Source organism: Cyprinus carpio, chromosome B12, assembly GCF_018340385.1.
Source record: "Cyprinus carpio isolate SPL01 chromosome B12, ASM1834038v1, whole genome shotgun sequence".
Lineage (NCBI taxonomy): Eukaryota > Metazoa > Chordata > Actinopteri > Cypriniformes > Cyprinidae > Cyprinus > Cyprinus carpio.
The window spans coordinates 17,940,921-17,955,479 of NC_056608.1; the positions used below are offsets into that span (position 1 = coordinate 17,940,921).

A 14,559-nucleotide genomic window follows, 5' to 3' on the forward strand; every position below is an offset into this window, starting at 1 on the left:
CTTTGCACCCTCAGATTACAGCTTTTCGAATAGTTGTATCTCAGCCAAATATTGTCCTATCCTAACAAACCATTCTTCAATGGAAACTTATTTATTCGGCTTTCAGATTATGTATACATCTCTTTTTTTTTTTAAAGAATGACCCTTTACAAGAAAATACTATATAACTAATATGTAAATGTTGGCATTACTTACTCACCTTGTTGTTCCAAATCTATATATATTTTAAAGAATGTTGCTAACCAAACAGTTGATGGTAGCCATTGACTTCCATAGTAGGAAAATAAAAGTCAATGGCTACCAACAACTGCAACCACCAACATTATTTTTCACATGCATTTAAGAGAAGAAAAAAACTTTGGAGCAACGCCAATTTTGGATAAATATGCCTTTAATAGTAATATTTTATTATTTATGGTAATTGCCATGGCATTTAATTCATTTGATTATATTTTTAATTAATTACCAATTACGCTGAACTGCAAACATTCATCATGGCAGGAAAACACCACATAGCAGTTTTTCCACACAATTGCATTGGTGCAACGATTTCACAGTTTGCACTTTCTCATATGATGCATCTCACAGCAAATAAATCAAGCATGCATCATGTTAATGCACTGAGGTGTCAAAACTGTAAGGCGGGTCAAAGGAGAATAAAGGTGTTTTAGGATTGTTTCTAATAGCAAATCATCACCTCGGCATATGCATATCAAAACCAAGTGAGACTGGCAAGCTGGCAAAGTTCAGCATGCTTCAAATAGCAGCACTTAGGAGTCCCTCTGAAGAGACACGAGGATGCAATGCTGAGAAAATATGGATGCTAATAGTATATGTAGTAAAGTTTACCATTAATTCAAGTGACCGCATTATACTGTAAAATTTTTATTAAATTTTAACTTTTATTTTATTTTACTTTCCTTAACTTTTTTCTTACTATTTTATTTTTTTAATTATTTAATAGTATTTTATTTTAAAAACATTTAGTTAATTAAGTGTTACTTTGAATTCGTTCTCATTCACATAGACTGTATTCAAGCTGCTTTTATAGCTGTTGTGTGAACAGGACAATTCAGAAGTCACACCTGTTAGTAAATATGCTAGTCAATTCCAAACATTGTGTCAACATAGCCAGTGTGTGACATCCTCAGCATCTGCTGTATTTTTCTTTCCTTCAGCAAACATTTTCCAAGCCACTCTCTCTGTGAGTGCCCCCCCCCCCCCCCACCAGGGAGGAAGGAGTTGGGGGGGGGGTGTTATCCAGGCTGGCAGCCCAGAGCACCCTTTTTGAAGCTGCTCTGAAGAGCATGGTCTAGGTAATCTCTGCTCGGCTGAAAGCCGTTTACAGAGAGAAGGAGACAGAGGAAGAGGTTATACTGGGGAGAGAGGATGCAATGGAGAGTGACGGAGGGAGAGAGAGAGAGAGAGAGAGAGAGATGCTCGGCTGAAAGGAGTTTGAGGCAGGGGATATGAAAGAAGAGTGAGAACAGAGCCCAGGCAGAGGATGATAAGGCCGGGGGGATTTCGTTGCTGTTTTGGGGTCAGATTAGGAATGGGGTCTTGCTTTTGTCACTTGAGGAGAGAAGGAGAGAGAGACACACACATCTGAGAAGCAGATAGAACAGTGTTGCATTGTGGACTCCTGAAAGTCCCTCTCTGCGTTTGGGTTTTTTAGTCCAATGTAAATAAATGTTCCAGTTCCATTTGATCTTTACATTGATTTTATGGCAGTACGCAACAAATATAACAATGTTTTCATATTTTTCTATTAACGTACTTATGCTTTTATTATTATTTTTTTTTTTTGCTTCAAAAATAATAATGTTCAGCCAAAATCATAGTTGATCTGGTTGTGACTGAAAGTGGTGATGTGAGTGGGTGTGTTTTTAACTTTGTAATTAGTCATTTAACAAGTTTATTCCATTGGTGCTGACTATAAACTGCTTGCGAATGTAAAAGGTGGGTTCAAATTGTCAGCATAATCAGCTAGTAACAGTGACATGGAAGCACTGACTTCTCTCATGTGACTGTTTCTTAAGTATTTCACTTTTCTTCAAGGGAGAGAGACACTGCCTCCCTATGAAACTTTATCCACTTGTATCCTTGTTTCAAAACATTGTTGAAATTTCACAATCAAATATAGGTCCACTGTCAACACTGTAGCGATGCATGAAGCACATCTCACACAGAAGTCAGTTTCAAACAAGAAGTGGGGTTTTTTGTTTTTTGTTTTTTGTTTTTTCTTTTTTTTTTTTTGTTTTTGTTTTTTTTGTTTTTTTGTTATTGAGGAATTTGTGGAAATTCTTGTTAAAATTGCTGAATTTTGCCCATAGAGAAAACTGTTTAATGTGACCGTACCTTTTAGACAGTGTCACTTTAGTTGGCTAATACATTATTCAGTCTCATGTTTTGTAATATTCATACAGATTTATTTATTTTTTTGTATAGTTGATTATTGCTCATCAGAATCTTTTTGTGGTGGCGCTGCCTCCGCAGAAAAAAACGTTCCTGAGAGAGAAGTATGGAAAGAAAGAGAGAATGAGAGATTGGACAACAACTGAGAGACCAAAAGATAGAGTTGGTTTACAGTGCAGTGTTGCGATGTTGATCATCAGTTCTCCATCAAAGGCAGTTCAGAGATAAAGTGATCTAATAGAGCTGTCGAAACACATACTCAAATATTCAAGACAAACACTAGCCTGTAAAAAACGCTTAAGGGAATATTTTACCCAAACATGAAAATTCAGTTATTATTTACTCAACCTCATATTCTTACAAACTTATAAGCTGATTTTTTTTTTTTTTTTTTTTTTTAATATACAAAAAAAAAAAAATGTTTTAAACAATATTCACATTGATTTCAGACTTTATAAAATCACCATAAATGTGGTCCAAATGACATACAACCTTCACCACAGACGCCATATTTGATTTGAAAACTGCAGCGGAAGCAAAAAGTCAGTAATTAATGACTTAAATTTTGGTCTTTTCAGCACACAAAGTTATCTGAAGTTGGCTTCAGAAAGCTTAATATAGCACAGAAGTCATATGGATGCCTTTTATGGTTCTTTTTTGGGCATTTAACAGCCTGTGGTCACCATGAACTGTGGAGATTCATTATTTTCTTGAGTTCCACAAAAAGTATAACAGCCAATGGATTTCAAACAGCATGAGGGCAGCTAAATAATGATACAGTTTAAATTTCTAAGTAAATGATTTTATTAATGAATTCCCAAAAATCATTAAAACTGCAAAAACTTGTTGTATTGCCATGCAAAGCGCAATGAAGCTCATTATTTGCCTGGTGCTGTTGCTACAGTAAACAATCAAGCACTAACTGCAAGGTTAAATAAGGTATCTAGTTCACCCAGTGGTGTCACAGTAAGAAAACTCTCCCATTCGTGTGTCGAACTTTTAAAAGTACAGCATCTTCCCACGTGTCCTTTATTCTCATCACATGTTCCCTCCCTCCGCTGCCTCCCCATTTCTCTCCTACCATTCGGCTTCATCCTCGTTCTCCTCTGTGTTTCAGGTTCTTTTCTTGTGTTTTTCTGTATGTGCCGGCTCTTCGTCACCCCTCCCTTTCTGTTAACTGTGCTTTCACAGCTGACTGTTCTCTCTTTCTTTCTCTCTCTCTCTCCCGCTCTTCCACCCGTGTAGGTTCATTGGACAGAGTGACTTGCCACGCTCCGACTGCCCCCTTCTCCCCACAGTGAGTATTGTCATGCTAATTTTACTGATCGGCACCGCATGGAGAATTTCCGTGGTCGTGGTTTGCTTTTTCCGTGTTCTGCGCTGATCTGTTTTTGAGGGGGACAGTCGAAATGTGTGATGCATGAGAAGAAAGAAAAGGGAAAATGGAGATAGAAAGAGAAGGAAGGAGCAGAGTTCATGTGATTGTCAGAGTTTTGAGAGTTGAGCTCTGTGAGAATGACACATCTTTGGATCGGGGCTGTGAAAGTTGTGCTGTGTGTATGTGGAAAGGTTCAACATGGATGAAAAGGTGCTTAAAGAGGCTAAATCTCAAATTAGTTTAATCAAAAGCCGTGAATCTTTGTATGCAAGTTGACACATACATTCCCTTTGGTGTGTGTGAGTGTAAACATACTGTAATATTGCTTTGCATTTGAGTGCATGCAGTTACAAAGTGCTTTATAGTTTCTTTTTTCTTCTCAGACAATTTATGTCAGTGCTGCATGAATTTAATATTGCTTTGACCTTAAAATGCTTCAGCTCATTTGAATTATATCCTTCAATTTATGTAGGAAAAGTCCAAGATTCTATTACAGAGCAAAGCTTGAGGCGATCACATTTATGCACATGCTCATTTTTTTTTTCTTCTTTTCGAAATTTTCACATACCTTAATATTTTTACAATGTAGTATACCTTGAAATAACAAATCCTGCCTCATGACAAAATACCTTTATCTGCTAACTGGCAATTTAGGACAGCACTTTTTAGACAAGGCCTGCAGGTGATAAACAGACAGAGTGGTGAATTAATGGCAGACGGTCTTAATTCAGTGACACATGCTGAAAGCAAAGGAAACACCATGTCTGATTAGTGTAAATATGCATGAAGAAATTAGGGGAGATCCTTTACACAGGTTTATATATATATATATATATAGTTGTCTTTGAAACGTTAGAAAAATCATGGACTCTTTTATCTCTGTTAACATTAACATGTAATGGGTGCGAAGTAAGCTTTACAAAATGGTTCAAATGGTTAACATTAGTCAAGCATTTTTGATTAATAATGAACTTTTTTTTAATATTGTTTAACTTTTTAATATAATTTAAAATTTTTAGGGTTATTTAATATTTTTTTAGATTGTTTATTTTATTTTAATTGATTGTTTTATTAATATTAGTATATGTAGAATTGAACACTAATACATTATAATAAATGCGACTGCATTAACTAGTGCTAACTCAGAGAAGTTCTTTGTAAAGTGTTACCTATTTGCTAAACAGAAATTGAGCTGCTGGAGAAGATACAACGCCTAACATCACAGAACCAAGCGAAAGAAAGTTTGACTGGAAGTGCTGAGTAAGGATAAGACTATCTAACCTCAAGCAGACTGCTGTTGTTTCTAAAAAAAAAAAAAAGGAAAGTGTCTTGTATCATAAAAAACATTCAAACAGTGCTATTGATTTGATGCATACAATAAAAAGGAGAAAAACAAAGATATATGTGTGAGGCTTATAATTTATCTTTTGCTTTTCTCGGCAGTCTGAGCGTGTGGCAAGGCTTGCCAATGTCAGCAAACCTAACATTACTTACTCCTCAACAAATTTGTTAGTCATTGCTCAGAGCCGGGCTCTCGCGCATGACTTGGATGGCCATAGAGATGTGGTGTATTGAAGGGGAAGGAACACACTCTGGCCCAAAGCTCAGGCCTGATGACACAGAGCGAGCAAGAGGACTGGAAAGGTGGAATTCTCCTCAAACTCTCCTCGAGAGTCGCAGGGCTTTCAAGGTGAATTTGGACAAGAGGGGTTCCGCTGGTTAATCTGTACAGACAAAACATTGTTTCCGGAGGCAATCCTTCGCTAAAAGATACCCAAGGCTCGGTGATAGCATCGCAGAGGTTTAATCGTGAAACAAACTAGTAACCTACTCTGGTCATGTATTTTGCCTAGAGCTTTTCTGAGCACTGTGGAATCAGACAAAATGCATCCAAGCATTTTGTGTGGAAAAAGCACACTGAAGCCTAGCTGAGTACCATGGGCCATTTTTAAATCGAATAGCAGCATTTGGCTCTGAGGTTGAATTTTTTTATTATTGTCAAATGTACCAGATGTACAGTTGGTTGTGTTTCAGCATTTTGACGCCTTTTATCTTTTCTAATAGAGTTTTTATTTATTTTTTTCTTGACAAGGAAAAAATATATACCTGCCATTGGCCAACTCTTTATTTAGTGTATGCTAGAAAGAGAACCGGAAATGTTGCAAGGCGAATTCAAACTCAAGTCTCACAACATGAATAATATAGCCCAGCATGTATGCAAAGTTGTTTTTTTTTTTAGTTTGGCTTTGATGTGGGCTCTGTTACCTCCGTATCGATACCTAAGGCTACAAATAAACAGCCTCGGGCTACTGATAAAATGTATTTTTTGAATACAGCGCAACCATAATGCATGCAAACCGCCAGGCCACAGCTTCGACAATAGATGCACATTATCTTGCAATAGCTTTCACACAATGCGATCATAACACATGCTTGATTTTCTCACGGCTACACATAATATCCTATCCATGTGTATTCTGCCATATGTGCGAGCACATGCCTCGCTGAAATCTTTAGAGAGTGAATCCATGCACTAGTAACACCCCTCCAGCATCTCGCAAACCCTCATGTTGTGACATTTCTGCTGCGAGACAGTGTAAAGTTCTCTTTTTGAGGCTCTGTCACAGTTTTTGCCCTGTGTAATGTAGTTTTGATACAGAGACTAGATCAAATACTCTGTGATCTTGCTTAAATTATTTAAGGTCCCAAGATTTTTAAATTTAATATCATGCACATCGATATCTAGCCTCTCTCTTTCTGGGGATTAGACTCGCTCCTCAATAAGATATGATGCTGGTTTCGTTTTTACATTGTGTCATGTTGCAGTTTTTCTGCTCATTTGGAATGTGACTACTTGTTTCTTTTCCTTTATTTATTAGGCCTGATGGCTTACCTTTGAGACAGATCGATGCTGTCAGTCACTATAAATGAGAACCACTCCACCAATTATAGATGATTAAGTTAGCCTCCACCAGTCAGAACACTCAAATCCCAGGTGTTTGCGAACGACTCGTCTGCTGGTGCAGAATTTGACTGAATACCTGAAAAGAATTACAAGTGTGGCGTTACTCATCACGTCGACCGAAAAATGAACCGTGCGAGCGTGACAATTCTAGTTTGTCAGATGCACAACAGAACATATGGACGTTTCATAAAGTAACATGAAATAAATCTGCAAGACATGTCTGTTCCATTTCATTAGATTTATAAATTTGTGTGACACTCTCAACATATGTGATGAGAGAAAAAATAGATTGGGCCTTTTGCATTACAGCAGATGAAAAACATTTAACCTGCACGATATTTGCTCTTTGAGAATATGTTTCTCATATTAACTTTTTAAACTGTTTCAGCACACAGGGCACACACTTTTAGTAATGAACTGACAAAAGCTGCAGTTCTTGTTTTGTCTAGTTGGGATTTCTATGTTGTTATGGCTACAAAATCATATCGAAACCAACATAACAATTTGCACAGACTTGAGCTTCACAAACATGCAAATATATAATGTAAACATGGCAGTCAATTAGATGATAATATCCAAGTTTTGTCATTTACTCTGTTTTCTTTCATATTATCAAGGAAATCCTCTTACATGCCACAGTTGCAGTGAAGTTGACACTTGTCAGAGCTACAACCGAGCGCCACTTTGTTCTACCACTCCAGCTGTGTGTGTGTGTCTGTGTGTGTGTGTGTCTCATTAAATGTGGATGGTGAACTTGCTGCAGATTGCCTGGAGATTGCCGCTCTCTCTGTGTAGCAGAGAAGCCTCTGTCCGTAGATGAGGTGCGATTGACATTTCTCACTGGCCCTCCGCGGGGTGTCTGTAAGGATCTTGAACCCATTCAGACTGGCTCCGAAATCAAATCACTGCCATCGCCACCGCCACCGGTCTCAATGGCCACATCAATTATTTAGCACCGACTCGAGTGATCCAAAAGGTTGGGGGAATTTTATTTTGCAGGTACCTCTGGCTAGCATGACCTTTGACATCGGTCTGTGCAAAAGGGGAGGACAATGATAATGTACCAAAGGTTAGTCACTTCATGCTGATTTGTGTGTAGAATGGCCCTTATTGATGCTCGTTCCAAAAAAAAATGATGCTAATTGTACCGAAATATTCTCCTTTGTGCATACTCCAGTGTATCTCCCATGGATGATGAATTTTCCAGTAGAATGTCCTCGATTCCTCCAGTTGGTAATGTTTTGGAGGTAGCTTGGGGTTATCTGAGCTAATTAAAGTTTGATTTGATCAAAGTACACTCTTTTTCAGCTTGAATTTTAATTAGGCGATGGGTCACTGGTCCCCGGTCCATTGCAAGGACATCTGCAGACTTTCTAACGTAATCTGAGACTCTTTTAAATTCAATTTAGGGGATTTAATAGACAACGGTGGTTTCGGACAGTGCGCGGGGATAACCATCTCGTCTACCGACTTCCCGTCAGGACAAAGGGGACGGTAGTCTCCCAAGATGATCCACGTGGCCCTGCTCCGGGCAATGTGCAACGGCGACTCTCGTTACCTTTGGCTCATTACCGCAGACAATTTAACCCGCTAACACCACCGCGACAGAGGGAATGTGTTAAACGCCAGCAAGCTGGAATCGCCGGCTTATTTGTCCCTTTGCTATCTATCACTGGCACGAGCTCTGCCAGCATATGCAGAGTGCCTTTTCATAGCGATAAAAATCTGTGAGCTGACACGCAGGACAGATATCTGCAACAAAAGAATGAATGTGGCGGAAGAGACCCCTTCCTAATGCCCCCCTTCCACTGCTTCCCTGAGATGGGAGTGAATTCCATGGCAGCAGAATCAATTTGCAGCTTGGGGCCCGTTTGTGGGAGTATTGCTTTTTATGTGATATGATCTTTGCTTTACATTTCCGGAGGTCAGTACAGACACAGAAACAAGGTCAAGCGAGACTTGATCGACAGTTTCTCTGTCTGCGGCTGCGAAACAATTACCCACTTGGGGATGGCAGGGATATTAAACCATTGGGCTTTAAACATCTGAGAGAAATCTCCTATTGGATTTAAAGCCGTTCCAGATCTGAGCCCCCGTGTCCGTTGATTAATAGCTTTCCTCGTTGCTGCCCCAGGTATTTATGCATGTTCTGATATGGGAGAAGTGAGGGTCAATTTAGGGCCAGGCCATCACGCCCGCTCTGTAGATCGCAGGGAGCGGGATGATGTATTTGTCGCTTGCCTAAATGGTAGCAAGTGGAAGCCTTTCTCTTTATTATCATGGTAATGCAAAAGAATTTGCAGCGATGTCCTTCAGCATGAAACGTGTTGCTCTTATCCTCCGTGACTCTGAAACCCAATGGCTCGGTTTGATTTCGTGGTCTGCAGTGGTCCAAGAAGGTGCAATTATGATGTCAGATCTTTGGTGGGTAAACTTTGATCAAACAGATGCCATGTGAACTCTGTCCATCCACTGATCTGTAGCCCAGTCAGGGGATTTCCACATGCAGGGCGAAGGGCCAATACTATTATGTTTAATATATGCATCAACAATTTGCAACTATTAGATAATACCTTCTGTTTTTTTCCCTCCCTTTAGTAGAAGGTCAATGTATATCCCAGCCCATTTTAAAATGGCCCTTAATTATACCAGAGGGAGGGTCCGGAGCCCTTCATTTGTCATTTAGCAGTTGTGAAGGAGGCCCTAAACTTTGGCTTTGTCCCAGTGAATTGGCATGATGAGTGCAGTGTTGATGTATTTCTGATTGAACTTCGATTCTAAGACAAATTTCTCCAAAAATGCATAATAAAATATATTAAATTCAATCCAGCATTCAAACTGTTCTTAAAAAAAAAGCCTAGATTTGGACAACACTCGCTTTTTACCATTCTTTTACTCTTGTTGCTTCAAAGCTGTATGCCTTTCTTTCTTCTGCGGAACACAAAAGAAGATATTTTGAAAAATGTCTCAGTGTTATTTTGTCTAGACAGTGGAAGTCAATGTTGTTTTGGTCCTCACTGACTTTCATTGTGTGTACAAAACAAATTTTTGTGTTTTGCAGAAGAAAAAAAATACACAGGTTTAGAACAATATGACAGTAAGTAAATGACAACAGAAATGTATTTATATATTTATCTGGGTTTGGGCAGTGCAATATTCCTTTGAAGCTAATAGACGCAGAATAAAAGCAGCAAAACTTTCAGTTTGATTGCACGGGTGTTTTTAACAAACAGCCATAAAGCCTTAAAGGCCTCAAATCACTAGAGACGTCTGGACACCACAAACAAATTAACACCCAAATGCACTTTTACTTAGTTAACACTTCTATGAATTCCAATATTAGGCGAACAAATCACAGAGTCTGCTGTGGTTCTGCTCATATACCAAGTTGCAGTGAGGAAATATCATCTAATAATGCTGGGGTTTACTTTATGTGCATATTTTTAATTTCCTTGTTTACCAAAGACATTGCAGGGGACTTACAGTGGGAGTGTTGTTAACTCTTATTGCAAGCAGCTTCAAGGTTTCACGCAAGAACGCCTTGATACTGCTGTTAATAGCCTGCACAGCTGTGGGGAATGACTAGTGAACCTCTCCAATTTTCCTCTTACCATTATTACGTTATTTTAATGTATTTTATTCCATTTAATTATCCAAGTTCATTCAGTTAAGAAAAAAAGAATGAAAAGAAAGCAAATTTCAAGGTCCTTTAACCTCAAGGAGGCAGAGACCTCCCCAAATAAGCCCTCTCCTTGCGTACATGGCATCCCATTAGCTGCAGACAGAAGCGCCCTGCATGGACTGCTGGAGAAATGAGGGTGAGGGATGGCAGACTAGGAGATTTGAATATCTCACCATTAAAATGCACAAAGCTGGAGCATGTCTGCAGGGGAGGCTTTGAAATCCCCCCACCTTCAAGTCTTTTAACTCAATGTGTGCGCTCAGTCTGAGGACCCTAAGGGCTCCTGTCTCCGAAAGGGGATGTTGCATGTTTCTATAGACATCTCACACACACATTTTCAAACTCATAAGCACAACAGACCAAATATTAAATGTGAAATTGCTTTTTCTTTTCCCTTTTTTTCTACCTTCCAAGCTGTAACCTTGAAACAGAGGTCGCTTTAAATATGTAACTACTTATGGGTTTGTAGGTGCTCTGCTTCAGTGTTTGCGTGAGGCAAATTCAAGATCAAGGCTTGTGCATAATATGGCTCATGCAAAGGGAATTCCGTATCTCTTTTTTAAAAAGAAGTTTTCTGGACAAGGGTTGTAGTATTTAGTTATATGAGGGCAAAAGAATGAATTGCTGATAAGTGGTGCAACATCCAAAATCATTTCAAATGATCACTGATGCGTTTTGCTATGATTTTAAAAGCTTTTCAAGTGATGATTCTTTGTGTGTGTGTGTGTGTGTGTGTGTGTGTGTGTGTGGATTTTAAAAGCTCTTTGTGTGTGTGTGTGTGTGTGTGTGTGTGTGTGTGTGCCAAAAACACATTTTTTTAAATATTTTTTAAATTAAACATTTTCAACAACATTTGCATACCTACAAGCATTTGGGGGTCAGTACGATTCTTTAATGTTTTGATAGAAGTCTCTTATGCTCACCAAGCCTGCATCAAAAATACAGTAATATTGTGAAATGAATTATTAGTTATTAAAATTTAATAAACTTTTTAAATATATTTTAAAGTATTTTTTGCCTGTGGCGAAACTGAATTTTCAGCAGCCATTACTCCAATGTTCAGTGTCATCTATATATAGTTTTTTTTTTTTTTTTTTTTTTTTTTTTTTTGGAAACTATTATGCTTTTTTTTTCAGGATGCTTTGATGAATAGAGAGTTCAAAAGAGCAGAAAATATTTATTTATTTATTTTACAAGTCTTTGCTGTCAGTTTTGTTAAACAAAAAGATTCATTTCATGAAAAAAAAAAAATCCCAAATTTTTAAACAGTAATGTATATATTTGATAATATATCACTGTAATTAATTTTTTGTTATTGTTGTTTTGTTTAGTTGTTTTGATGCTTAAACAGTGTGTGATATGTTTTGTGGAATGTGTTTAGTGCCACTGATGATGACACATTCCTTTTAAAAGAACAATGTATATATGAATATTGTAATTTCAACATATAATGCAAACAAAATACAAGTCTGTCTGAGGTACATACTGCCCTATAGAAAGGTCCTTTCAGGTCTAAAAGGAGTAGAAAGTGAATTCATGTTAAAAACTGAAGCTCCGCCATTATATTCATACATTTATTTAAACTGAGGGGAAAAATGTCATGATTATGAAAAGATTTCTCAGGAAGGAATCACATCTTTCACCCCTTGCAGGCAGATAAAGTGCAATATCAGATGTAGTAAAACCAGTGGCTAAATGTAATAGTATGACCTCTGGCTAGCACTGAGACACTCCAGATGGGCCAATTTGAAAGGATCACAATGTCCAGCCATATGACTTTATTATAAAATATCCACTATAAAAGAAGAGTGACTATCTCTTATTTCACTGAATGGCTCTGTAAAGCAAGGACACATGGCAAAACCTGCACAGATCACAGGCTGAGCATGTGGCAAAATGTACTCATGATTTCTGTTGCAAATATTCACTCATAGCTGATTTAGCAGCTATTATAGTTGTTTTGTAGCGAGCACCTTTTTTTCTGCCACTCAGTCAATCAGGGGTGGTTGTTTGCAAATACACTTTTTTAACGTTAGTTTCAGTTACAATGCTGAAAGTTCAATGCAGACGGAAATATCGTTTTAAAATAAAGGCAGTGTAATGCCTAAAGAACACCTCATAGGGACTACAATGAGTTACTTCCTGGATTTGTGACGTCAAAAACCCAGATAAACCCCACCCCCTGAAACATGCAGCAAAGGAGGCGAGGCCATGTTGCGCTGCTTTAGAGAAGAGGAAGAGTTGTTGCCATGCTGTCAAAGCTAGGAGTGTATGAAAAAATCTATTCATATATGAATTGTGATTCTGTCTTCTAACAATAATGGATTCACAAGTTTAAAAATCAGTGTTCTAAAGCAGCGGTTCTTAATCATGTTGTCGCTCTCTCTCTTTCTCTCTCTCTCATCCAGATCATCAGCTCAGCTCCAACAATGAACTGTTCCAATTATACACTTATTTTCACATAGCCATGAGAAGCATTAAATATGGACGCACATGCGGTTGCCATTCTGTACTAAAGCTTTAATCAGGATAAAACCGTATTTTAAAAGCTAAAAGAAGCAGTAGCATTTACAAATAACAACATATCTAAAATTATGAGACAACAACAAACAAAAAACATACCATTAAGAGCCATGCTTGCACTGTTACTGAGCAATTTTTTACAATACAACCGGTGCACATGCCACTGAGGCGAGGGGCGTGACGATTAGACACGCTCTGGCAGTTTAGCAAATCACAACACACTGGGCCAGCTAACCAATCTGAGCCCATCTAGTATTTCTGAGGGAGGGGCTTCAAAAAACAGGAAATCATCAGCGTGTTTATAGGAGAAGGGACAGAGCGGTGTAGAATAAAGGTAAATTATGTGAAAAATATTGTTTTTTTTTTTTTTAAAAAACTAAGCATTAAAGGGTTAGTTCAGCCAAAAATCTAAATTATTTAATTGGTTAGTTAAGTTAATGTTATTAATTATGTGATTAATGACTCACCCTCATGTCATTCCAAACTAGTATGTTTTAGATTTAGTCCGAGAGCTTTCTGTCCCTCCATTGAAAATATATGTACGGTATACTGTCCATGTCCAGAAAGGTAATAAAAACATCATCAAAGTAGTCCATGTGACATCAGAGGCTCCGTTAGAATTTATTGAAGCATCGAAAATACATTTTGTTCCAAAAATAACAAAAATTATGACTTTATTACGCTTTTTCTTCTCTTCCGGGTCTGTTGTGAACGCGACTGCTGTGACTGTTGACGTACGACGCTGCTGACGTGTTCTCTGGTTCGCCCAATAACAAAGAAAAACACGTCAGCAGCGTCGTACGTCAACAGTCACAGCAGTCGTGTTCACAACAGACCCGGAAGAGAAGAAAAAGCGGAATAAAGTCGTAATTTTTGTTATTTTTGGAGCAAAATGTATTTTCGATGCTTCTATAAATTCCAACGGACCCTATGATGTCACATTGGACTACTTTGATGATGTTTTTTATTACCTTTCTGGACGTGAACAGTATACCGTACATACATTTTCAATGGAGGGACAGAAAGCTCTCGGACTAAATCTAAAATATCTTAAACTGTGTTCCGAAGATGAACGGAGGTCTTACGGGTTTGGAACGACATGAGGGTGAGTCATTAATGACATAAATTTGATTTTTGGCTGAACTAACCCTTTAACACCCTTAAGACTGCACCCCATAAACACAATAAAACCTAAAAAAAAAGTAATAGTTTAAAGTAATTTAAAGTAATAGTTCACTTAATGAACTAACCCTTTAACACCCTTAAGACTGCACCCCCCATCCTAGTTCACTTAAGATGTCGATGAGTTTGTTTCTTCATTGTAGTGGATTTGGAGAAACTTAGCATTACATCACTTGCTCAACAATGGATCTTCTGAAGTGAATGGGTGCCGTCAGAATGAGAGTCCAAACTATTTATAAAAACATCACTAAAATCCACACAACTTCAGTCCACCGGTTAACATCTTGTAAAGCAAACGTTGCATGTTTGTATTAAACAAATCCATCTTAATAGATTGCTAACTTCAAACTGTTGTTTCTAGTCAAAATACAAATTTTCTCTCCATAATTTTGCTTTTTTTTCCAGTGAAAAAGT

At 37.9% G+C, this 14,559-nt stretch overlaps 1 protein-coding gene across 11 annotated transcripts in view; it reads left to right on the forward strand.

Annotated features, from left to right (window-relative positions):
• Nucleotides 1-14,559, forward strand: part of LOC109084702 (RNA binding protein fox-1 homolog 3-like) — a 384,371-nt gene that overhangs the window by 110,873 nt on the left and 258,939 nt on the right. For 10 of the 11 annotated variants that reach the window (XM_042735826.1, XM_042735823.1, XM_042735822.1 and 7 more), the window contains one exon: nucleotides 3,661-3,712. The exons of the other annotated variant lie outside the window; for it this stretch is intronic. The gene's annotated coding sequence lies outside the window, so the exon portion shown is untranslated. The remainder of the gene's footprint in view (nucleotides 1-3,660; nucleotides 3,713-14,559) is intronic. 11 annotated transcript variants of the gene reach the window in all.